The sequence below is a fragment of the Canis aureus genome, chromosome 2, assembly GCF_053574225.1.
Source record: "Canis aureus isolate CA01 chromosome 2, VMU_Caureus_v.1.0, whole genome shotgun sequence".
Taxonomy (NCBI): Eukaryota; Metazoa; Chordata; class Mammalia; order Carnivora; family Canidae; genus Canis; species Canis aureus.
Window position 1 is genome coordinate 87678520 of NC_135612.1, and position 27817 is coordinate 87706336.

General features: G+C 36.7%; 1 long non-coding RNA gene across 5 annotated transcripts in view; it reads right to left on the reverse strand.

Annotated features, from left to right (window-relative positions):
• Positions 1-27817, reverse strand: part of LOC144303163 (uncharacterized) — a 250781-nt gene that overhangs the window by 150958 nt on the left and 72006 nt on the right. Inside the window, exons 3-4 of one of the 5 annotated variants that reach the window (XR_013370188.1) lie at positions 12705-12872; positions 11248-11390 (exon numbers count right to left, since the gene is read on the reverse strand). The exons of the other annotated variants lie outside the window; for them this stretch is intronic. This is a non-coding gene — a long non-coding RNA (uncharacterized LOC144303163). Of the gene's footprint in view, positions 1-11247; positions 11391-12704; positions 12873-27817 lie in introns of those variants that run through there. 5 annotated transcript variants of the gene reach the window in all.

Consider the following 27817-nt stretch of genomic DNA (forward strand, 5'->3'; position numbering starts at 1 on the left):
AAAAACTAGCTCAAAATTAATCATAGGCTTAAAAAAATGAAAAATCATAAAACTTTTAGAGAAAAACATTGGATAACATCTAGGTGATCTTACTATGATCTATGATAGAAAAATTGATGTTAGACTTCATCAAAATTTTAAATTCTTTTCTACAAAGGACACTACTAAGAGAATGAAAAGACAAGCTACAGATTGTGAAAAAAATATTAGCAATACCTATGTTTTACAAAGGCCTGATGTCCAAAATATACAAAGAGCTCTGAAATTGAACAATAAAAAACCCCCACAAATAATCCAATTTTAAAATGCACAAAAGATCTGAACAGACATCTCAACAAAATAGATATATAGTTGAAAAATAAGCATGTGAAAATATGCTTCATACCATTTTTATTATGAAATTGCAAATTAATATAATGATGAGATACCACTACACACTTATTAAAATGGCTAACATCCAAAAAAAAAAAACTGACAATATCAAATGTTCATAAGGATATGGTACAACAGGAATTATTATTCATTGGTGGTGGCAATGCAAAATAGTATAGCCACTTTGGAAGCCACTCCAACACAGTCTTATCATAAAATCCAAGAATCATGTTCCTAGATATTTGCACAAATGTGTTGAAATTTTATGTCCACAAAGAAACCTGCACATGAACAGCAGCTTTAATCATAATTGCTAAAAACTAAGTGTAAATAATATTCCTTCTGTGAGTAAATGGATAAACAAATTGGTATATCCACAAAATAAGATATTGTTAAATGATAAAAGAAAAATCTATTAAGCCCAAAAACAAACAAAAAAGACATGGAACAACCTTAAATTCATATTAAGTGAAATCAGTCAGTCTGAAAAGGCTACATCCTTCAGGTTTCCAAATATATGACATTCTGGGAAAGGTAAAAATACGTAGTTGATAAAAAGATCAGTGGTTGACAAGAGTTTGAGATGACTAGGTGAAGCACAGGGGATTTTTAAGATAGTAGAACTGCATAATATGATCATAGACACATGACATTATACATTACCAAAATCTATAATACATTAAAACACAAAAGAGCAAACTTTAATGTATGCAAATTTTTAAAAAGTCATTTAACGAGTCAGAGAATTCTAGGAAAAAAATGCAGACTGTTACACGAGGATTTAATTGGATTACAAGTGTATGAAATGACCTCAATAAAATGGGTAGGGGAAAGGTGCTGAACTAAGTAATAGTGGAAATGAGTGGATTCTATATAACTACAGGCACAGGAAACTGTACATAAGTCCTCTATTTTAGTAGATCAAGTCCATGAGGGTAAAAGTTACTAAATATGATACTTCTATAAAGGCATATTGGAATTGAACCACTAAGGAAATGAAGGGTGATGACAGAAACCAGATTTGCAACTGTTGGAATGGAAATTTACAGACTGCAAAGGAAGAAAGCTTGGTGAGATCCATATTTTGATGGGTTAGAGTTGGAGTCGTCAGTATGAATTCATATTTAATATAGATACAGATGGCTACGTACAGAAATATTTAGATAGGTGTATATATGCAGATTTGCATGCACACATATATGTCCTTGCTTTGTCAGCTGAGAGGGGAGGAAAAGGGAAAGAAGGAAGAAAGGAGGGAAGGAAGGAGGGAAGGAAGGGAGGGAGGGAGGGAGGAAGGGAGGAAGGGAGGAAGGAATACTAATAATGTATTATTAGTTTCACAGGTAGAGTTCAGTGACTCATCAATCTTATATAACGCCCAGTGCTCATTACATCACAAATCCTCCTTAATGCCCATCACCCAGTTACCACATCCCCCCATCCTCTTCCCTCCAGCAAACCTCAGTTTGTTTCTTATGATTAAGTCTCTCCTCTCTGATTTTGTTTTATTTTTCCCTCCCTTCCCCTATGATCCTGTTTTGTTTCTTAAATTGCAAATATGAGTGAGATCATATGATATTGTCTTTCTGGTTGACTTATTTTGCTTAGCATAGTTCCATCCATGTTGTTACAAATGGCAAGATTTCATTTTTGATGGATGAGTAGTATTCCATCGTGTGTGTATATATGTGAGTACACATATGTCTATACATAAGTATAGACATGTGTACATAAGTACACAAAGTACTTTCCTCCTACATCCTACTTAATCCCTTCAATAACCCATGAGGTTAATACTATTTTTCCACATTAGAAGTTTAGAAAAAGCAACAAAACAAAAACAAGACATACAGAGGTAGAACAATTTGTATGAGGTCAAGAAGTGGTCAAGTCAGGGTTCAAATTCTCTATTTTTAGGCATGTATATACACAAACCGTTGGGGCCATAATATGAGTATTAGTTTTATAAGATGTGCTCAATTCAAATGTGTAATTTTATTGATGCCTGTACATCTTTACTAAGTAAGAGTGATAAAGTTCCTGCCTTCTTGTTTCCCATAGGAAGCTCTTTGCATACGTGCAATATGGTTTGTTGTGTGAATATCTACTTTTGCCATTGGATAGTAGGTTCCATGCTTTTTTCACTGTTACATTCCCCTACCTCTTTCCTCAGAGCCAAACACACACACTCACACACACACACACACACACACACACACACATATATTACATCTTCTTTATCCATTCATCTGTCAATGGACATCTGGACTCTTTCCATAGTTTGGCTACTGTGGCCATTTCCGCTATACACATTGGGGTGCAGGTACAATACAAAGACATTTATATTTTAGGGGCATATACCCAGTAGTGCAATTTCTGGGTCATAGGGTAGCTTCATTTTCAACTTTTCTTTTTTTTTAAAGATTTTATTTATCATGGAAGACACACACAGAGAGAGAGAGAGAGAGAGAGAGGCAGAGACACAGGCAGAGGGAGAAACAGGCTCCACGCAGGGAGCCTGACATGGGACTCAATCCCTGGTCCCCAGGATCAGGCCCTGGGCTGAAGGCAGCGCTAAACCGCTGAGCCACCCAGGCTGCCCCTATTTTCAGCTTCTTGAGGAACCTCCACACTGTTCTCCAGAGTGGCTGCACCAGCTTGCATTCCCACCAACAGTGAAAGAGGGCTCCCCTTTCTCTGCATCCTTGCCAACATTTGTAGTTTCCTGACTTGTTAATTTCAGCCATTCTGACTGGTGTAAGGTGGTATCACATTGTGGTTTTGATTTGTATTTCCCTGATGCCAAGTGATGTGGAGCATTTTTTCATGTGTCATTTTTTCATTGGTCATTTGGGCCTTCTTTGGAAAAATGTCTGTTCATATCTTCTGCCCATTGCTTGGTTGGATCATTTGCTCTTTAGGTGTTGAATTTGAGAAGTTTTTTTTTGTTTTTTGTTTTTTTTTAAGATTTTATTTATTTCTTCATGAAAGACACTCAGAGAGAGGCAAAGACACAGGAAGAGGGAGAAGCAGACTCCCTGTTAGGAGCCCAATTAAGGACTCCATCCCAAGGACCGCTGAGCCACCCAGGTGCCCCCTGATAAGTTCTTTATAGATTTTAGATACTATAATCAGATGAGACATTTGCATAGATCTTCTTCCATTCTGTAGGTTGTCTTCTGGTTTTGTTAACTGTTTCTTTTGCTGTGCAGAAGCTTTTGATCTTGATGAAGTCCTAATAGTTCATTTTTGTCTTTGTTTGCCTTGCCTTTGGAGACATGTCTAGCAAGAAGTTGCTGTGGCTGAGGTCACACAGGCTGCTGCCTGTGTTCTCTAGGATTCTGATGGATTCCTGTCTAACATTTAGGTTTTTCATCCATTTTGAGTCTATTTTTGTGTATGGTGTGAGAAAATAAGGACACCTGGGTGGCTCAGTGGTTGAATATCTGCCTTTGGCTTAGGTCATGATCCTGGGGTCCTGGGATTGAATCCCACATCAGGCTCCTGGCAGGGATCCTGTTTCTGCCTCTGCCTATGTCTCTGCCTGTCTCTGTGTGTCTCTTATGAATAAATAAATAAAATCTTAAAAAAGAAGAAAACAAAAGAAAAGAATCCAGTTTCATTCTTCTGCATGTGGCTGTCCAATTTTCCCAACATCATATGTTGAAGAGATTGTCTTTTTTCCCATTGGATAGTCTTTCCTGCTTTGTCAAAGATTAGTTGACCATAGAGTTGAGGGTCCATTTCTGGTTTCTCTATTCTGTTCCATTGATCTATGTGTCTGTTTTTGTGTCAGTTCATGCTGTCTTGATGAGTACAGCTATGTATAGAGGTTGAAGTCTGGGCACTGTATCATAATTAAAGGGTCTATCCAACAAGAAGACCTAACTAACAATTGTAATGTCTATGCCCCAACATCGGAGCAGCCAATTATATAAACTAATTAATAACCAAATTAAAGAAACACATTGATAATAATACAATAATATTAGGGGACTTTTATCTTCCACAAACTGCAATGGACAGATCATCTAAGCAAAAAAATCAACAAGGAAACAAGAGCTTTGAATGATACACTGGACCAGATGGACTTCACAGATAAATTCAGAGCATTCCATCCTAAAACAACAGAATACACATTCTTCCTGAGTGCACACGGAACATTCTCTAGAATAGATTACATCCTGGGCCACAAATCAGGTCTCAACTGGTATCAAAAGATGGAGATCATTCCATGCATATTTTCAGACCACAATGCTTTGAAACTGGAACTCAATCACAAGGGGAAATTTGGAAAGAACTCAAATACATGGAGACTAAAGAACATCCTACTAAAGAATGAATGAATCAGCCAGGATATTGAAGAAGAATGAGAAAAATTCATGGAAACAAATAAAAATGAAAACACAACTGTTCAAAACTTTTGGAATGCAGCAAAAGCATTCTAAGAGGGAAATATACAGCAATACAAGCCTTTCTCAAGGAACAAGACAGGTCTCAAATACACAACCTAACCCTACACCTAAAGGAGCTAGAGAAAGAACAGCAAATAAAGCTTAAACCCAGCAGAAGATAATTAATAAAGATTAGAACAGAAATCAATGAAATAGAAGCCAAAAAACAAACAAACAAAAACAAGAGAACAGATCAACAAAACTAGGAGCTGGTTCTTTGATAGAATTAATAAGATTGATAAACCCTCGGCCAGACAAGAAAAAGAAGAAAGAAGAAAGAAGAAAGAAGAAAGAAGAAGAAGAAGAAGAAGAAGAAGAAGAAGAAGAAGAAGAAAAGAGAGAGAGAGAGAAGGAACCAAATCACTAAAATCATGAATGAAAGGAGGGAGAGACCACAACCAACACTGAAGAAATACAAACAATTATAAGAACATATTATGAGCAACTATTTGCCAACATATTAGGCAATCTGGGAGAAATGATTGCATTCCTAGAGATGTATAAACTACCAAAACTAAAACAGGAAGAATTAGAAAACATGAACAGATCTATAACCAGCAAGGAAATTAAAGTAGCAATCAAAAGTCTCCCAACAAACAAGAGTCCAGAGCTGGATGGCTTACCAGAGGAATTCTTTCAAACATTTAAAGAGAATTAATACCTATTCGGAAGCTATTTCAAAAATAGAAATGGAAGGAAAACTTCCAAACTCATTGTATGACGCCAGATATTGGTTTCTAATGCCATTATCCAATAAAAATAATCAGAACTTCTTGAAGAAACAGTTGATTCATTGATGGGTAGGGAATGTGCTAAAAGGGCCTGGAACATTTTATAATGGCAGAAAGTAAAAAAGTTCTTAAAAATTTTAAATAGTAATGTGACTATGTCAAAAGGGCACAAGAGCTATCTGAAAGAGCTCCTACTGGGTAAATCTGGAATAATTTTAATAAGAAGATAAGGTAGTATTAGATTTAAACCAAAGCATAAAATAATTATCAATGCATCCATACTTATATAAATAAGTGATTGAATAAATTAATAAATGAAGAAAAAATCTCTCATGCAGAATTCCTAGTAAATTACATAAATAAGCTATTCTAAAGAAGATGGAGCATAATTCCTCACTCCTTAAATGTAGATTGTGCAGTGACTGCCTTTGGAAAGAGGACAATATGAAAACAAAGGAAGAAAAAAGTGGCTTCACAGCAGAGAAACCTTAAAAACACTATCTCTGTTAGGTGATCATACTTAACATCAACAATGATAAGAAGTCATGCTGAGGGATCCCTGGGTGGCGCAGCGGTTTGGCGCCTGCCTTTGGCCCAGGGCGCGATCCTGGAGACCCCGGATCGAATCCCACGTCGGGCTCCCGGTGCATGGAGCCTGCTTCTCCCTCTGCCTGTGTCTCTGCCTCTCTCTCTCTCTGTGACTATCATAAAAAAAAAAAAAAAAAAAAAAAAGTCATGCTGATAGTATGTATTCCTGATCTGATGTGATGAAATGGCACTTTCCCTCTGTGATCTTCCTTCCAAATCTCACAACCTCAGTATCATCATGAGAAAAAAAAAATTAGATAAACACCAATTGAAAAAAATTTACAAAACACTTGACCAGTAGTTCGGAAAATCATCACGGTCATCAAAAGCAAGGCAAATTTGGGACTGTCACAATGAGGAGGAATGTAAAAAGACATGACAACTAAATGTAATGGGATGCTGGAATAGAAAAGGATAGTAGACTACAAACTAAGGAAATCTGAAAAAACTAAAAACAAGTGTACTGGTATTGAGTCATGAATTATAGCACACATACCATATTGATGTAGGTGCGAATAATGGGGGAAATTGTATAGGACTACATGGGAAATCTCTGTGCTGGTCACTCAATTGTTCTGTAAGTCTAAAGCTTTCTGTAAGTCTAAAACTGTTCTAGAAATAAAGCTTTTGAGTAAAATATTTAAAATAAAAGTGAAATAAAGTCATTGAGGAACACACAAGCTAAAGGAATTTATCACAGACCTGTGCTACAAGAAACATCAAAGAAAGTTCTCAGGCAGAAGAATTATGGTATCAAATGAATATATGTATCCACACAAAGAAGGAAAACATCTGGGACCCCTGAGTGGTTCAGTGGTTGAGCATCTGCCTTTGGCTCATGTCGTGATCCCAGGGTCCTGGGATCGAGTCTCACATCAGGCTCCCTCTGGGGAGCCTGCCTCTCCTTCCACCTATGTCTCTGCCTTTCTCTGTATCTCTCATGAATAAATAAATAAAATCTTAAAAAAAAAAAAGGAAGGAAGGAAAACATCTGTGAAGGGATACAGATGTGGGTAAACATAAAATACATTATCCATTAGTTTTAATCTTTTTAAGTGATAAGTGATTATCCAAGACAAAAGTAGTACTAAAGTATTATGGAGTTCATAACATATGTAGAAATAACAGTATGACAAAAAATAGTATAAAGTATGGGAGGAAATAAATGGCAGTGTTCCAACTTAACTTTCTTATGTTTTACAGAAAGTTACATAATATCATTTGGCAGTACACTGTGATAAGTTAAATATATATATTGTAAACATGATAGCAACTCATATAAAAGAAGTATAATTAGTAGATTTATATTGAAGATAAAAAGAAATAAAGTATTCAGTCTAAAATAAGTCAAAAGTGAAAATAAGAAATAAAAAAAATGGGACAGATAGAAAACAATTTGAAACATAGATTTCAATAATCATTATATTAAATGCTAATTGTTTAAACTAAATTAAAAGACACAAACTGTAGATAAGATTAACAAGCAGGATCTAATAATGTTGCCTACAAAGAGATTGATGTTAAGTATAAAGACGTAGATCTGTTGAAAACAAAAGAATGAATAAATATACCACACAAACTCTAATCCAAAATGAACTGAAGTGGCTATATTAATATCAGACAAACTAGACTTGAGAAAAAAGAAATATTACATTATATAAAAGTAATGGGATAAATTTATCAAAAATATAGAACTCTAACATGTGTCTGCGCCTAATAAAAGTATTTAAAGTAAATAAATAAAAATCATATAAGAAAATATATCTGAATCCACGATTTGTATTGGAGAGTTTAACACTGAAAATAGGCCTTTATTAAAAATCTATAGCTGACATTATATTAATGGTGAAAGATTGATTTCACCGTAAGATCAGGGACAAGGCAAGTATGTCTGCCCTCACTACTTCTATTTAACATTGAATCAGAAAGTTCTAGCAAAGCCTGTAAAGGAAAAGAAGAAACAAAATGCTGAGGAAGGATTTTGGAAAGGGAAAATAAAACCACTATTTTCATTCACAAATAGCAGAATTGCCTATAGACAAAGTCACAATAAATCTAAAAAAAAAAAAAAGAGTTAAGAGCGAATGAGTTACTTCAGCAAAATATAGGATACAAGGTCAATAGGAACAAAGCTGTATTTCTATATACCCACAACCTAGAACTGAAAATTGAAAAATTAAAAAAATACTTGTTATTATAGTATCATAACATGTCATATACTTAGGGATAAATGTAATAAAATATGTACAATGCCTATTTATTGCAAACTATATTATGGGGAAAATGAAATAAATAAAGAAAAAATATACCATACATATGTCTAAAGACTAAATATTGTTAAGATGTCAATTCTCACCAAATTGATCCATAGATTCAAGGCAATTTCGATTCAAATTCTGTCAGGTTTGTTTTTACTTTGTGTCACTTTTAAAAATTAAGAATATGGTTCTAAAATTGAGACAGAAATGTGAAGAGAAGAAAAAGAGAATTCCTACTACCTAATTTCAATATTTCAAGATAAACACACAGTAAAAAAAAAAAAAGAAAAAAGAAAAACTATCATTATTGACATATAATTGTGAACACAGAGAATCACAGAGGGCAGATATACACATGGAAAGGTGCTCAATATCATTAATCATTGTGGAAATACAAATGAAAAACACCATAAGATACCACTAATACCTATTAAAATAGCTAAAACTAAAAAGACTGACAATACTAAGTGTCGATGATATGGAAAACTAGAACTCCTCATCCATTGGTTGTGAAATGTAAGATTGCACACCACTTTAGAAAATAGTTTAACAAATTTTTAATAAAGTTATATGGAACTTTATATATGCTGATCATGTAATATATTACTGATATATATGGATCATGTAATATATTACTGATACGTATATATATATACACACACATACTGAATATATACTGATCATATAATCCAGCAATCCTACTTTTGGATATTTAGGAAAGAGGAATGAAAACATATGTTCATGCACAGACATGTACAGAAATGGTTATAGCAGTTTTATTTATAATAACCAAACACTAGAAATAAACTAAATATGTATTATCTTATGAATGAAAAAATAATAATTTATAATACATTTATCTAGTAGAATGGAACCCAGAAATAAAAAAGGACAAACTAATGATATATGCAAAAATATGGATGAATTTTAAGAGCATATGCATTATGATTAGGACCTATATACTACAAGCTTCAATTTACAGGAAATTCTGGAAAAGATTAATATACAGGGACATACATTGGAAGTGTATTCAGTAGGTCTGGGAGCAGAGGGAGAAGGGAAAAGAGCAAGAGGAAACATTATGAGATGAAGAAAATATTCTGTTTTTATTATTCTGATGATTATATAACTACATTTATCTAAAGTCCTCAAATTATACACTTAACAGAGTGAATTTTATTATTTATAAAACATATATCAATATTAAAGTCTTAAAAGATAACTGAGGGCACCTGGGTGGCTCAGCCGTTGAGCGTCTGCCTTCGGCTCAGGGCGTGGCCCGGGGGTCCTGGGATCGAGTCTTGCATCAGGCTCCCTGCATGGAGCCTGCTTCTCCCTCTGCCTGTGTCTCTGCCTCTCTCTGTGTGTCTCTCATGAATAAATAAATAAAATGTTTTTAAAAAATTAGCTGAAAAAATGGTAATAATGATCGTTGTCTAATGTTTTATGATAAGAGTCAATGTTGGTTGATAGTTTGAAATAGATCACCTTCATCATCTTGGGGATTTGTTCTTATCTCCTATTCCTAGTTGACTAACGTTTTTTATCAATAATTGATGTTGAATTATTTTAAAATGCTTTTTCAGCGTCTATCAAGATAAATTTTTCTTTCTTCTCCTTTGATCGATTGTTGTGATGAATTATTACTTGGTTTCTTAATATTGAATTGTTCGTGCATTCCTGGAATAAAAACCTATTTGGTCATGGTGTGTTATCTTTTAATAAACTGCTACATTTGATTTGCTAATATTTTGCAGTTATAGTTCTAAAGATCTTTAGTCAGTTTTTCTTTTTTTAGTGTTCCATTTTTCTCATGTTTTAGTATAGGATGTTGCTTAGTTCATCACTGAATTGGGAAACTTCATCAATTACTATCATCAGACATATTTTACAACTGGTTTCAAAGAACTCAGCATGAAATCATTTGATAAAAATGACCTTTTGGTAATTATTTCCCAGATAATGTTTCTTATCTTTGATGTTTTATTTTTTGAGCTTCAACATAAAGTATCAATTTTTTTTAAAGTATCAATTTTTATAATAATTTTTTTCTGGAAATTTGTCCGTGTCATTAATTCTTTCAAAAATATACAGAACGTAAAATAAATTCTATAAATCTATAAATATTTGAAAAGCTTTAATGTCCTCCATATTTGATGCTGCATTTATTTTACCTTCTAATGTAGCATAGCTGCATTATCTCTTTTTCTTCATTAATTTTGCCAAAATTTTCTTATGATTAGTACCTTAGAACATCTAATATAGTTTGTAATAGCCTGGATAATTTTTCAATATAAACTTGTCTGAGCCCAACCACAGAATTGGTAAAGAAACATTTTTTATAAGGGAAGAGAAAATAAATATTCCATTTAATCTTTTGTCTTCCATTTTAATTTAATGTAATTTTATGAATACCTTGTTTTGTTCTGTTTATCCATGGTCTATCTCTTTCTTATTTTTTGTCCTGATAAGGAATTTGGAAATCCTGTTTTTATTCTATATTTGAAAAAAACTATTGGTCTTTTCTTTATAAAATTATATATGTCAAAGTAACACATATATTACTTGGAATTCTTCTCATGAGAGACTTGTCTCTTCTCCCTCATTTATTTATTTATTCAATAATTTATTTATACCCATATGTACTCATGGATATTTGTTTCATAGTCCAATATTACTTCATTTCTTTTGTTTGTTCACATTATTCCGGCATTGGCCATTGGGAGCTCTATTAACGTCTCTTGTATCTTTTGACATGGCCCCATCATAATAGGGCTTTTAAATGTTTTATTTCTCAGCATTCATTACCTCTGGCACTACAAAATACTCCAGACTCACCTTTTCTACTTCCTGCCCCAGCCTGTGAATTAGTCATTACTCCAAGGAGCCCTTGATCCTTTTACTGAAGGATGGTACTTAGGAACTAATATCTGGGTACCACCTGTACTTGTTTATAATGGGATGTCATCACTTCTAGGCGGTCTCAGCTGACAAAGCAAGAAAAGTTTTGTATATAAACTGACCTGTGTATTTACACACACACACACACACACAAATATATTAAACTAAACAGTATTTCATAGTGATGTTCCTTTTCCCCTTGGTTGTCTGCAAAATCTCACTTCCCACCTGGCTCTCCCCATCTACCATCCATTTACTTAATTGTTCAATTCCTGTATATATGTATAGCAATATGATAATTTTTAACTAATATCCCTGTGGAAAACAACATTATCAACTAAATTACAGTAATTATGTACTGTTTTGCCTTTAGCTTTATAGATTCCACTAATTTCTAAAGTTACTTAGATCAGCACATTTTCCCTCATCACCTTTAGTGATGCTATTTCCTAAATTTTTAATATTAGTTAGATTGTTTTGTCATATTCTGCATTATATCCTGGGTTTCTCAACCATCCAAATGATTTTTTAAAATTTATATATACTATGTAGAACTCACCCTTAAAAAAATGGAGCATAACTGCCCACATCTTGAGTGTAGGCTGTATGTGGAAATTTCCTTCCAAAGAATATATTATTGAATGATGGAATGAAGAAAGTAACTTTATGGTAGAAACACCTAACACCTAACAAAGACGACCTCAGTCATGTGATCAAAATTAACATCAACAGAGATAAGTCCCATTGATAGTATATACCTTTGATGGAATGTGATGAAAATAGCACTTCCAACTGTGACCTTCCTCCCAAACACCCATAACTGCAGTCTAATCATGTGAAAAACATCCAATAAATCCATTTGAGGGGCATTCTACAAAGTTACTGACCAATATTCCTCAAAACTGTCATGTTCATCAAAACCAAGGAAAATCATGGAAGCTATCACAGTCAAGAGGAGTATAAGGAGACATGAATAAATGTAATATGGTACATTTGAGCAACAACAACAAAAAAGGGCATTAGGTAATGCCCAAGGAAATCTGAATAAAGTATGGACATAAATGATAAAATATAATATTGGTTCATGAGTTGCCACAAATATACCATTAAATGTGCTAATAACAGAGGAAACCATATAGGTTCTATGAAAGCCCTCTTACTATATATTTTTTTCAATAAAAATACAAACTATTCTAAAATAAAATATCTATTTTTAAATGGTATATATCTAATCACTGTCCCTTGATAATTCAAATACATTGACCTTTTATTATCTTCTACTTCTATCTTGTAATCTAGTATTTATATCATAATTATTATTTGAAATTTAAATATTTGCATTGTCTCTCTCAAAAATTATTGTCCCAAGAAAACAAAACAAAAATCCCTGTTTAACTAACCAATGAATTTAGCAAAATTGGGATGCCTGGGTGGCTCAGCAGTTGAGTGTCTGCCTTCAGCTCAGGGAGTCATCCTGGAGTCCAGGGATCAAGTCCCGCATCAGGTTCCCTGCATGGAGTCTGCATCTCCTCCCTTTGCCTATGTCTCTGCCTCTCTCTGTGTGTCCCCTGTGAATAAATAAATAAAATCTTAAAAAAAAAAGAATTTAGCAAAATTGCAGGATACAAAATCAATGTACAAAAATCTGTTGTATTTCTATACATTAATAATGAACTATTAGTAAATTAACAAAACAATCCCAGGGGCACCCAGGTGGTTCAGTCAGTTGAGCATCTGTCTTTGGCTTAGGTCAGGAGGCCAGGGTCCGGGGATCAAGCTCCATAGGGGATAGAGCTCCATATCAGGCTCCCTGCACTGTAGGGGAGCCTGCTTCTCCCTCTCCCTCTGCTCCTCGCCATGCTTGATATCTCTCTCTCTCTCTCTCTCTCTCTTTCTCTTTCTGTCAAATAAATAAAATCTTAAAAGAAAATAAAAGAATCCATTCACAATTGCATCGAAAAGAATAAAATACCTTGGAATAAATTTAACCAATGAGGTAAAAGACGTGTACCCTGAAAACTATAAGACATTAAGGAAAGAAATTGAAGAGGCACAGATAAGTGGAAAGATATTCTATTCTCATGGAACTTAATTTGAAAAGGATGAGAAGGCCAAAACTTCAAGAAGGAAGTTGTGAAAAAGGAAAAGAAAATTGAAATGAGACTCCTTTGAACAGATTTACTAATGTAGGAGAAAGAACTGGTAGAGAAGAGTTGAAGACATAGGAGAAAAAAAAAGAAAAGAGATGGAGTGAGGTAGGTGAACAAGTAATCTAGAAAATAGTCATAACTTATTATACACTAGGTTAAATTGGAAAATGATTAGCATGGGTATTTTTGCTTGCGGTTCTGAAGGCCTACTGAGAGTTGCAGAACATGAGCTCATTTGTGGGACTATGAGAGTTGCGGGGTAGACATAGAAATAAGACTGAGTGGAAGAACTATCTAGCAAAAGAATGGCCACGGGATATAGCCAAAAATCCTAAGGAAAGGGTGGATAACTAGAATGAGAGGGGAAAGTGGGAATAGGAGTTATGAATTAAAGAACAGTATAATCTGCTGATTCCCAGATTGGTGTCCTGTGGCTCACTAGGCTTCATTATTATATTTTTAATTGCTGACATTAGTTTGGTGAAAGCAGTCACAAAACCTTGGTTATTCAGAACAAATGGTGGTGTACTAAAGTCTTTCAGTAAAGAACTATTTCAACTTTTATTAACACCATTCTCCTAAATTTATTTGACTACACTCCATTTTATCTTCCTCTGTGTGATCTTATTGACATACCGAAACACTAATTTTCCATGTAATACCATAATTTGGTAACTGATACTATAAATGAAGTAGGGAAATGAGAAAAATTGGAATGAGCAGATAGTAGTCAAAGAAGGAGCATTTGAATTTAAATTTCCAGAGCTAATACACACATAAAAGGAACAGGATAGATAGAGTACGTAAATGAGCAAGCAGTGTAAGCGAGCTGCAGTTGAGTTGAAGAGGTCAAGAGCAAATGGGGTAGGTTGTGAGTGGTTCGCTATCATGGATAGAGAAGTAACCTATGATGTGGGAATAGTATCTGTGAGCCAGATGCCAAAATAGTGTTTGAATGTTGGGACTAATGGTGAAGCTGATTGAAGAGAATATTGTAGAGAAGTTGAAGGTGCATGGCTTGTTCTTTGTAAGAAGAAAAAGTTAACAAACATAATAATTCAGGAACTTCTTTAGCAATGTTGAAAAAATTTACTCTTCTCCCTGGAAGCTGCGCTCTGAGGATGGCAGGAATGTGAGAGACCGTGCTTATTAGCAGAGGAAGAGAAAATAACAGCAGTGGATAAATGGAAGCTCTGTGTTGTTTCAGTAAACGATGCTGTTATGGGTTGAATTGTGTCTCTCCGAAATTCCTCTGTTGAAGATCTAACCTCCCAGTACCTCAGAATGTGAGATTATTTGGATATAGGGTCTTTAGGTTCAATGAGGTTATCAGGACAGACACTAATCCAATACGACTCATATCTATAGAGAAAAAGGGAAATTTGGACTTGGAGACACATATAAAGGCAATGAGGAAAGATTTGGGGAAGCCAATGGGAGGGGCCCAGAACACGTCCTTTCTCGTGGCCCTGGGAAGGAACCAACTCTGACCTCCAGAACTATGAAGGTCAAGACATTTCTGTTGTTTGTGGTGCTCAGTTTGTGGTGCTTGGTAACCCCAGGCTTAGCAAATTAATATAGATTCATTTGATCAGAAGGTTGAAGATGAAAAGAAGTGTTTTTTTTTTTTTTTTATTTGTTCTATTTCATTCATTCAGTCAGTCACTTTAGCATAGGATGGGCTTTTCTAAGAATATGGTAATAGATGTGGGAGAGAGCAGATGTCAGGAGCTTGTTGCTCTCCCCCAGGAAGCTGACACCATGGCTCCGAAAATCCAGCTGCTGGTGCTGGATGGGTTGGTCCTTGTTGCTTCCTGTTGTTAAGGGTAAGGAATTTACCTCCCAGTGCTCTTTTTCTTGAATCAATGTACTCTCAAATATCACATCATGAAGATGTGCAGAGATGACCTCAATGTTTTCATTCCATCTGCACTCATATTTTAATTTCCTTGGATGAAAATGAATCCTCAGCAAATTAGCTGGCATTTTGCTTTTCAGAGGAAGAGATGGGAAGTGCCTCTCCATTGTGGAGCCACTCCGTTCACATCTTTTTTCCGTGCTGCATTTACTTGCTCACTATCTAAGGCACTTACTACATAGAGATTCATGTTTGGAGGGAATAAGTTTTTCATTGCACATGACACCCTGAATGGTAATACAGGAGCCTATGATACTCTGATGTGCACAGAACTTGAAATTTTAGCGAATCAGTCCACTGGGGGTTGGAATTTTTCTATATACTCTAAAATATTTCTGTTCCTAGAAGACAGCGGGAGAAAGAACTGCTGTTTGAATCAGAGTCAGGTGTAGTATGATTTTTTTAATATATATAAAAATGAATGCTGTGCAGACCGAGGTGGCTCCTTTTCCATCTGTCAGCACATTCTTTACAACCATGCATAAACCTTATTATCACACTCAGTGTGTTACTGCAAAAATTATCCCGGCCCTCAGAACGGTCTCTCTACAGCTTTGAGTGGAATTCAAACTTCCGTGCAGTTAATATAAAAACAAGCAACCTAGGAAGCAAAAGGGGGAGAAGCAACAGACATTTTCCTTTCACAGAATATAGAGCGCCTTCATTGTATCATATGTCCAAGGCTAAATATTTTGCATTGAATAAAATAGTGGCTGATGACACATATTTGGCCTTGATAAAATTTTCCACTGTATCCACATATATTAACCTTTGATGAAAAGACCCAAGAAGGAAAAAAAAAAGCATGGGTGCAATATGGCATAATTTCAAAGCCTTTTTTTTTTTTTTTTTAACATTAACCTTTGAGATCTGACCTGTTGTAGTTGTGTGTTTGGGGGTATATTTGGATAGAGACATTACTGCCATCCTGTTCATATTTATGGTCCTGACCTTTGTATTATAGTAGCCTGCTTTGAAGCACAGTTATTTTTAATTGCTTTATGTGTCCATGGAGACTGTTCTTTGCCTCTGTCAGTTATATACAGTACCCCGGCACATATGTTTGCTCAGTGAATCTTTCAATGACTGTAATATTTACAACCACATCTGAATACAAGAGGAGGAAATGTTGCATTTTGGGGTGGCGTGAGTGTTGCGTGTTTGTGTGAAAATGTGCTTTATTGTCAACGTTTCCATATACTTAATGAGGTGACAGGAAGAATTAAAAGTGACAGATTGTTTTGGCTGCACTGGGGCCATCTGAGATATGGTCTCCTGTAATGCGGCTCCATAAACCCAGGCTGTGTGAAGCCCTCAGTGTATGATTCATGGCTGCAGCAGGGCCACTCACCGAGGTTTAACGAGAGAGAGTCATGGGTTGGGCAGCGGGAGGTTGAAATTGCTGTCAGAAGACAATGAAAAGCTCTATGTGCCCAAACCCGCCGGAAATTTGCAAGGATGCCCTGATGACCAGTGTCCCTAATGCCATTATTCTATCCGGTCCCAATTAGGCGTGGGGCACAGTGATTGCCAAAAATGTCTGACTCAGGACAACTCATTTGGAGAAAAAGAGATGCCTCTTCCTTTTTGTCTGAAGGAAACATGTGTTCCTGTGTGCTTTTAGCTGGTGGTCTGTGAGGTAGAGCCACAGAGGGGACAGAAGGAAACAAGTTTATTATAGTCACAGGTCCGAGCCCGGGGATCTCCACATGCCACACAAGATCATGGGGGAAGTGCTAGGTTTTGGTCAAGGGGCGGAAGATGGCAACAAAGGCAAAGTGTAGGCCAAAAAACCTGATTGGCATTTCCAAAGAAGCAAAGCAGGCCAAGTGATGGTTTAGGATTGGCTAGCTTGAATAATTCCAGAGGGCTTTATAGAGGTGGTCCTGGTATCCGACCCTGGGATGATTCAGCAGAGGCATATTGCTTCCTGGGGTGTCCTGGCCAGATAGAGAAGTTTCTGTGTCTGGACTGGTTAGTTTGCATATCAAAGGCAGGCTGCCAGCTGAGCCCTTTGCTACCTCTAAGAATTGGCTAGTGGGGGTGAGGGTGGGAGGAACAGTCTCTCCTCAGCCAGAAAAGTTTAAGATGGCAAAACATCATAATATACAAAAAGAAAAAAATATATACAATACAGCACGTCTGCGAAGTTTCTTCTGCAAATGGATTATTACATTGTGACAAACATATCTCAGGATAACCACTGTTGATGAAACCGGCTGAACCAGTGCTGCTAAAAATGTGGTCTCTAAACTAGCAGCTTCACCATCTCCTGAGAGCTTCTTAGGAATGCAGATTTTCTGCCCCACCCCAGATCTCTTGAATCAGAATTTCTTGGTCCAAGAAGGTGGTGGAGGGTGGGGAGGAGGGGAGATCTCTATGTTTTATTTTTTTTTAATCTTTATTTATTTATGATAGTCACAGAGAGAGAGAGAGAGAGAGGCAGAGACACAGGCAGAGAGAGAAGCAGGCTCCATGCACCAGGAGCCCGACATGGGATTCGATCCCAGGTCTCCAGGATCACGCCCTGGGCCAAAGGCAGGTGCCAAACCGCTGCGCCACTCAGGGATCCCTGATCTCTACGTTTTAATAAGCTTTCCAAATAGCTGTTTTGCACACTGAAGCTATATACCCCTTAATGAACCATACAAGTGACTACAAGAAAGAGAAAAGAAAAACAATTCTATTTATCAAAGACCCAATTGCATCAAAGGTAAAATTTGTTAATGAAAACCAACTAAGTGGAATCCTGAGGACTATTTGTTTGTGTTCTTATCCTGCTGGGTATTACCTTGGACCTTCAGGAAGTCACAACCTGTTCAAGACTCAGCCACCCAGTTGGTAAAATGAGAAAGATAAGGGTACCTACCTCTCGAAATTTTCAAGACATAAAGGTAATGATGCATTTAAATACACTTTGTAAATAATAAAGTGTAGACAATGTTAGTTGTACTTAATATTAAATAATCCCTACTGCACACACCATTTTGAAGACAGATCACAATGAAACAAATTTACACCAGGACTGGGGTCATATCCCTCTCTATGTATTAGATTTTATTGTGTGTCAGACACAGGGTTAAGGATATTACATACATTATCCTATTTAATTCTCCAAATAACCCTGTTTTAAAAAGGCTGTAGAGTTGTACAACCACATTTTTTTGAAAGAGTAAAGTAGATGAAAGAAGTTAAACAAATTGTTGAAGGACACGGAGATATTAAGTCCCATCCTTGTGATTCACACTGAGAACTGTGTGACTTTGAGTGTTTTCTCTCTTCAACACAATTCCTTCTTGGGGAGAAGAAAAAAAAAAACAATTTCCACCAGATTCTCTAACATCATAACTTTATCTAAGTCTTAGTCTATAGCTCCACGATTGCTGAGCAAAAATGAGGCTCAATGAGTTACAGGGAGATACCTTGAAATTAAAAACAAACAGACAAATATAGTCACTATTCTCTGAGTAATAGAGTAGAAAAAAATGTTAAAGTATTTTTTTAATGTAATAGCAGAGGAGGATACTAAGAAGAGTAATCTTAGGGCCTCACCATTAAAGTGTCCATTCTCAAGTGTCTTACTTGTGCAAGTTCTCACGCTTATATAAATTATAATATATAGCACGTCACATTTCTGGGGCCCCCAGGAACCATTGTGTGATTCCTGATATGCACACTTTGATTCATCAAATATACAGGTGTAAAATAGGAGATCAAGAAGTCCCAAAACCAGACATTTCAGATGTCAAGAGTTTAACGATCCTTACAGCAACTTCCCAGAGCTTGACAATGTAAGTTGTGGCCTGTTTGGCTTGATTTCTCACTGCCAAGGGAAACAAGGGTTCAGAGTATTTAAAGTGACTCAACAGAGCTTCTAAGTCCCAAGGCTGACACTGCTTTGCTTTCTTTCTCCATCTGTGTGTGTGTGTGTGTGTGTTGGGAAGTGGAGGAGGGGGGAGGCTCTCTCCTCTCCTTAAGAAGCCTGCCCAGGCACTGCTACTGAGTGGTTTCTTTGTAGACCAGACAGTGGGAAAAACTAAAGAAGGCAAAGGGACAGAGCGACAGAGAACAACAGAAAGACACAATAGTCGCCACCTTCCTGAAAGGGAGTCATTGTGCCACACAATGGTCTGGGCATTTCAATGCACAAGAAGGCGAAATCAAGTGCACCAACCCTTCCTTCACTCACATCCTGAGATGTGAAAAGGCTTGTCCTAGTTGTGGTCATGTTCTTTTATTCTTTCCCTCAAAGGGGGCTCAGGAAACAAAAAGCTCCCGTCTATACAGTGGCTGCTCCCTGAGCAGGCTGTTGAGGAAGTGGCATTTCCTTATTCCGCCCTTTCCCAGAGTGCTTCTGAGTCAGAGGGAGCATTCCTCTTGGTGAGACAAGCCCTTGTGGATGACAGGATCACTTACTCCAAGTTCCCAGCTGTTCTCTTAAAGTCCAGATGAATGCCAAATAGCACACTGGCCAATATTGATGGAACATTATTAATATAACGGAAGCCAAGGGTTTACCAAAGCAATAAAAGAACTTCTCCTTGTAGAGACTGATAACATCAATTTTCCATATTTGCTCCCTTTCTCTTGATTATTTGATAGGCTGGACACAATATTCTGGGAAGCAACCATGTGATAGAATACACATTTTAAAACCCTACGGACTAGAAAAATGTTCTTAACCTTTCTGAATTTCAATCTCTTAATATGTGATCAGAATAGTAAAGCCTGATTCACAAGGGGGAGTAGGTGTGAAGTCTTAAAGTAGATGAAATATTAAACCATCTCTTCCTTTGTAAATTGGGCCAATAAACACTTTAAGTGTTTCCTATGTTCCAATACTCTACAGGCATAGCTATATTACAATGAAAGCCTCAAAGATCGTACGGTCTAAAACTCAAAAGTTTCTAGAATTCAGGTTCTCCATGAACTTGGTTTGAAGTAATAACCATACCCTTATTTTCACTTACCTGTAACTACAATTCAACATTTTTATGTATTTTTAGTTTTATTTTTTTAAGATTTTCTTTATTTATTTGAGACACAGAGACAGAGCATGAGTAAAGGGAAAAGAAAGGACAGGGAGAAGCAGGTGCATGGCTGAGCAGAGAGCCTGACCCGGCATTTGATCCCAGGTTGGGATCATGATCTGAGCTGAAGGCTGACACTTCACCGACGGAGCCACCCAGGCACCCCCCCCCCTAAAAATTTAGCATTTAAAAAAATTATGAATACATGCAACAAACCATGGTAATACTTTATCACAAGTGGAAGCCATAGATATCATGTCAGACCAGTAGAAGATATCCTGAAATACTGTTTTCACTCACCACAACCTCTGAATTACAAGTTAGTGGGCTTGCTCCTTGAATTTCTTAGCTGATGCTTTAATAAATAAACATATTTACATGTCATACTGTATTATAACACATGTTTAATATTCTGGTAACTGTCATTATAATTTATTTTCTTTGTAATCATATGTATTTTATGTGTTTAAAAACATGGGGCACCAGGCTGGCTGAGTTGGTAGAGCACGTGACTCTTCATCTCTTGAAACTCATCATGAGTTTGAGCCCCATGTTGGGCATAGAGATTACTTAAAAAAACAACAACAACAAAAAACATGATTCAGAGAATGGGTCCATGGTATAATAGGGTTCAGAATCCTGGTTCTAGAAGAGGTAGTATTTAAGTCAACAATTGCAATGCGATATAATTAATGTTTTTGCAGTGGTACAGATAACCTGGTAGGGCTGTTATGGAATCTCAATTTGGATCAGTGTGTAGGTGTGTGTACAGTGGGGGTGTTGGGGACAGCAAGTCATGGGGGGTTAGTCCTAGAAAATTTCAAATGGAAATAATGCTTTAGTTTAGCTTTGAAGAGAAGATGAAAATTAGCCAGGTCAAAGATAGGAGGCCAGGTGAGGGGTAAGATATGAGAGAGGGGAGATGGTCATGGAGCAGTAGGTGTGGTAGCAGGGCAGTGGGAGAAGGCTGGTGTACCTGGGAAACTGTATGGCCAGAGCCCGGGTATACATGCAAAGTGTGGGACATGAGATCAGGGAGGTGATCAAGGGCCAGTGAAGGAATCTGAGCATTATACCCGATGTGGTATGGAGCCACACAGGTATTTTTAGCTTCTGCTATCATCAGATATGTGTTTTAGAAAGATCGCTCTGACTGCATTATGGATAGTGGATTATTATGGTGAAGCAATTGTAGGGGTGGTGGGAGGTGGTCAGGGGAGCCCTCTAAGAGTGGTTATGAGTCTATGTCAGCAATCCAGGCAAGCAATGGTGAGGGCCTGAACCATGGCAGTGGTGAAATATGAAATCACTTTGTAAAATGTAAAAGGCCACTCTGGAGTTGAGAGAAGGAGGGGGGAAATAAAGAAGGAAGGAGAGAAGGAAGAAGAGAGGGAGGTAGGAAAGGAAAGGAGGGGAACAGAAGGAAGATCTTAAGGGAAAGAAGGAGACATAGAGGAATTGTAGTCTTCAGCTAAGCAGACATTTGAAGTCAAAGTGTTTCATTAAACTACAATCACAACTGTTAGTCTACCCCGGAGGTGTGATAGGATTACCAGTGCACCAGGTCTCAGGCAATCAGCCAGATGGCCGCTGATTGGTTCTACTGAAAACTAATCAGAGCCCTTCTTCAGTGGTTCAATTGCTGCACAAATAGCCACAGCCAAGGCGAGCTCAGTGAACAGAAGCTTTGCCAAGTCTGCATCCAAAAGGCAACAGGAAAGGTGGCACAATTTCTTTTTTGACAGGCAGCAAGAGCTTGGTTTGTTTACAAGAAATTCCCAGAGACTGACACCTCACATACCCATAGGCGCACGCGCGCGCACACACACACACATACACACACACACACATGCACACATATGCACTGCTGGAGTTTTGTATTTAAGAAACATAATATAGGCTATGTTTATATTAAATTCAGTAAAGGAGAATTGCAGGAGCACATCTAAAGGTCTAATCTGACCCAGAAGTAGTAAATCAATACACACAAAAACATGCAAATGAGAAAAAAAATTCTAAAAGCAATCATGCAAAGAAATATCTGAGGATGGCTTCAAGAGAACCAAACTGTTTTTAGTGAGCTCAATTATGTCAGTTTTCTTTAGTTGTTTTTTTTTCTTTTCCTTTATTTCTTCTTTTCTTTGATATTAATTATTGGTGTCAAGCGGGAATCACCTATTAGACACTCTTGAAGCAATTTTTAAGGGCTTTGAGCTTATTGAAACTTGTTCTTTTATGTGACTCTGTTCCAAACAAATGACATTTTGCTTTCATTTAGATGAATTCCTGGATAATTGAATAATCGTCCAGAAGAGACTAAGTCTGATTTCGGAAAATGTTCAAAGTCAAAGATGCAAAAAGGGAGTTCCCTTCAAAAGACATGGTTATGCAAATGAACAAAGTTGCATGTACTTCCAGAAGAGATCTTAATTTAAACAATTCTCCCCAGTACATCCTGAAGATTGTATTCCAAGTTCACAATTTGGCAAACTCAAATCCGCGTTCAGTGCATTAGATTTTGTATAGGAATAGGTGGACCATGAGAAGTAAAGCAAGAAAAGCAAAGACCTTAGAATGGAAGTTCATGAGAGCAGTGACATCGCAAAAGCATAAAACTACATTAAAAAAAAAAAGATGTCAACATAGAGCGCTGTCTTAAGATAAAACTTATATGAAGGGTGCTATTTCCCTATTAAATAGATTAACATTGAAGTCCATGTTTTAAACAATTTTGATGGTGCTTCTGAAGCTAGAGCAGGCTGCATTCTTGTTCCCAAGATTTAGGAGACAAAAAAAAAAAAAAATTCATGCAAGTTCTATACATGAAACCCTTTCCATTTTGAGGAACTGGATTTGTGTGAACATCTGCCAGCCCAACAGAAAGAAAAGCTCTCATTTCACACAGTTTGTCTAGAGCCAGAAGCATTTCCAACACGTTCCAAAAGCCACTAATGATACTTCACCCAGTTCAGCCTCCTGAAGCTTGGTACATAATTAATGAGGTAGTGGAAGTTCTCTAGAATGAGTTTTCATCTAAATAAAGGTGCCCGATGTTTATCTGTACCCTTTGTACTCATTGTTGCCTTGAATATACCGAGCTTCCTGTTGGTACAGGAACTATCGATTTGCTGACTAATCTTTTTATCTGATCATTATAGATTGTAACTCTCAGTCTATAACCTTTACACACACTGCTATTGTGGTTAAATAAAACACAATACAAAATAATTAACATGTTCCCATATCGCTATTTCTCTTCCAGGCAAGAGCAGAATGTAAGACTTTGATTTGACAACTGGACATTCATATTTTTAGAGAAAAGTATAAATAGAAGATGAATATACAATCTTTAGTTCCTTAATATAAATTACTCAGGAAGAAATAGTATGTAGCCTTGGGGAAATCAACAGCTTCTTCAATTGGATTGCTTCTGTCACTGTATGGACACAGTCTTGTTTGATGTCCTCCTACCATTTGTCTTGTATGGAGTCTTTTATCTAAATCCAAAGTAATGCAGTCATCAGGGCTGCAATTCAATAATAGCTCCACAGGAGCTGTCATCCACAGTTTGCTATTCATCTTGTAAAAGGCTTTGAGTTTTCAAAGTACCAACTAAGGTTGGCATTTCAATGCTGCGGACAGAGCACTTAAAGTTCTTTTGTGTTCACAAGAAAGGGAGTGAAATTGAGAATGGGGGGAGATTAAATGGCCAACCTGCTACTCTACCTGACTACCTAAGGGTAACCCCAAGCTCCCCAACGGAGTGAAGACATTAGGTGATCTGACCCTCTCTGTAATGGGACATTGTGATGAATGGGGGACTCGTTGAGTGGTGTTTGGTTCATACTGAGCTCCACTGCTATAATTAAGAAGCAACACGTTTATGGAAATTGACCAAAAAAAGGAATATTAAAAAAAATTTTAAAGGAAATGTAAAGGAAGAGAATAATTCCTTGAAACATTTAGAGAATCAAAACATTTTAGAATTAAGAACATCTGTAATGGCTTCAGAGATGGATAAACTAAAGCTGAAAATGTCGATTAGTAGCCTCAAGCTCTCATGTGTGGCTGTTGTTCTGTGAGCAGGCTGGACTTGGATTACCATCATTGGGACTGATGGATAATTCCATTTTCCAATCAGATTCAGTTTCCAAGTTCTTCCATGACCATGATGTGTCCATTAGAAATGGCTAGCCTGAGACCATGGACTAAAAATTTATGGAACCATGAAGGAATTGAACCAAATACAATTTCACAGACCCTTGACACTTGGCTATTTGTTTGATGGCCCCTGAGTATAAAGGAGGTTGGAGACACTTACCCAATACCAAAGGTACCCAACTCCTGCACTACTTCACTGTGATTCTGGCCCTCAGCTTGCACTTCTGGAAAGAGGAGGTTGGCTGAGAGGAGCTCTAACATAACAAAAAGAGATCAGAGTACTACTGGAGACCTGGAGTCTAAGTCTAGCTCTGCCACTGTGATTAGCTGTGTGATCTTAAACAAGTCATTTGGTTTCTAGGCTTCAATTTCTATCTAAATAATGAGAGATTTGTGGGGCACTTGGGTGGCTCATTTGGTTAAGTGTCTGACTTCAGCTCAGGTCATGATCTCGGAGTGCTAGGATGGAGACTAGTGTGGGTGTCTGTGCTCAGTGGGGAGTCTGCCTCTCTCTCTCTCACTTTCTCTCTGCCCTTGCCCCCACTCATGCTCTCTCTCTCACATAACTAAATAATCAATCAATCAATCAAAAAACATTTATAATACAGGATTTCAAAGGTACTTTTCCATGATCCAATGAATATAATAGATGATGACTACATTTTCTGCACAAGTCATAGATCCATTCATGCATGCAACATCATAAACAATATCAACAACTCCATATTATATCCTTATTTGTCGAATTCTGTGTCAGTAACTGAGAAGAGAATAGGTTTTCAAAGCACTGCCCTCGTAGAATTTGCAATCTAGTGCTAGACATAGACACTTTATCTGTTCACTTTATCTGTCATTATTTATCAATAATGGCACCAGTTGTAAATTTACAATTGTGGTCACTGCTAAAACTGTGAAAAATGCATCGTGCTATGAAATTCACTTGACCAAAGAGGTCAGGGAAATCTTCCATGTGGATGTAAAACTAAGTCAAGATGTGAAAGCTGCTGAGGTGATCTTGTTTGCCATGGTCAATCTAACCTCCATTCTGAAAAGAATCAAGAATTGTGGGAAGATTTTAAACAGGAGGTAGCATACATATTTGCATTTGTATCAGATATGAGAAAGACCATTCTGCTGAAAGAATAGAGAAAAGGTTGAGGGAGAGCAAGACTAGAGGCTAAATTAATCTTCTTCATAAGATAAGACAAGTGGAATTAATTTTCAGCAGGAAAATTAGAAGAAAACCATAGTGCCTGAACTTGCAATACCAAGAATCAGGGCAGGGCACACCTCAAATCTACCTCTCAGGTAGATTTAAGAGCATCATTTACCTGTAATCTGTGACCACGTTACAGAGTTTTTCGTCCATTGGCATATGTGAGTTTAAAGAGATATAAGTTGACTTTAAAGAAGAAAATTTTTTTCATCCTTCTCCTCATGCATGATTTAATGATGGATGGGTTGCCATGGGAGCAGATATTAATATCTGTGGCACTAATAAACAATCCTGAAGAATTCCAAAGCTGAATCATTACTTTATGATGGTTGGGCCACAATGCACATCCCATGAAATTTAGCCAGTCCTTCAGGATGGCCCATAATCTGTGAAAGGTTATTTTGTGAACATGCTTCTCAGAAAGGTCACGGGTAAATGGAAAATCCTGATTGATCATTTTAAAGGCTGTTCACAGTGACTGATATATTACTAAAAGGAAGAATTTCCAACCAGAATCAAACTATTTCTTCAGGGTAACTTCTAGGTATCCTGTCATATTCATAGTTACAGCAGTGAAGACAACATGTTTTTGGCTTGAAACCCCTACTCCAATTTTATTACTCACATTTTTTCTCACCTATATATTCACCTTTCCAAATTGAATTTTTGAGTGTTCCAAAATAAGCTCCACATGACTTGATCTTCACCCTTTACCTCAACTCACGATTGCATGCTTCCGCCCTCTCACAATCTATTCAATGCCTAGCATCCTTCAAGGTCCTGTTCCACATTTTACCTTCTCAAAGAAGATGTTCCATTGTCTCTTCAGTCTATTCAAATCTCTCTCTCCTAAGTTCTACGGATGTTATTGACCATGGTACCCTTGATCTTTACATCCTTATACTTAATTATTTTAGCTTATATGTAATATATAAATACACAAAGTATATGAATATATTAAGTATTATATGTATTTTACATATATACATACATATATACATACATGTGTATATGTAAGACCTACAAACAGAATGAGAGAGATCCTCTAAAGAACTGGGGCAGAGTCATTTATTTTTCATGTCCTCATCCTTGCAGCACCAGAAGGAAAAAGAAATCACCTGAAAGAATACATAATAAATATTTGCTGATTGATTAAAATAATACCTACTGAAGAATGCCTCGAATCCTTCAAAAAGATTAGATAAAATAACTCCAATGTAAAAAGTCAAGTTATAATCAGGATATCACCAAGGAAACTGATTGATTTGCATTAATTTTTCTAAATCATGGTGGAATCTATTGGATGCTTTCTAGTGTAAGAAATTATACTAAAATTTCTAAAATCAAGAACTAATATGGTGATCAGAAAAATAAAAACAGAGTAGGAATTATAAAACCTTGACCAAAACTCACTACTGCTACTCAGGGCATTCATTTAGTAAATATAGCTTTTGCTAAAATTAATGTTTTGGACCATTATTAAGGGACTTTTGGTATTAGCTGGATATTTATAAAACTTAAGAGCCAGACATACTCAGCCTTCTCTAACCCCATCAAATTATAGATTCCATGACTTCCCCTGAAAAATCCAAAACAAAAAAAGTATATGGAACCTCAAATTCATTGATGGCTTGGAAAATTACCATAAAGCCTAAAGAGCATGAAGACCACATCGGTAGAGCTGTACGGGTCTTACCTTGGCTTATAAGACCCTGCATGATTTGGTCCCCGCCTCCATTTCCAATCTTATCTTGGACCAGTCAGTCTAGTTTCCAGCCTCACTGGGTTACTGTCTGGTCTTTAAGCATGCAGAACCCATTCACATCCTGGATACGCATTCTGCTTAAAAGTTCTTAGCATAGATGTTTGCATGGCTCACTCCTTATTATTCATACTTTAAATGAAATGTCACCTTCTCAGACTGTCCTTGTCTTACCACTTGGTTTGAAGTAAGATTCCATACATCAAACCCACTCTCTATCATCCAGATTTGTTTTGTTCATAATATAGTATATCATGTATATGTGTGTGTGTGTAT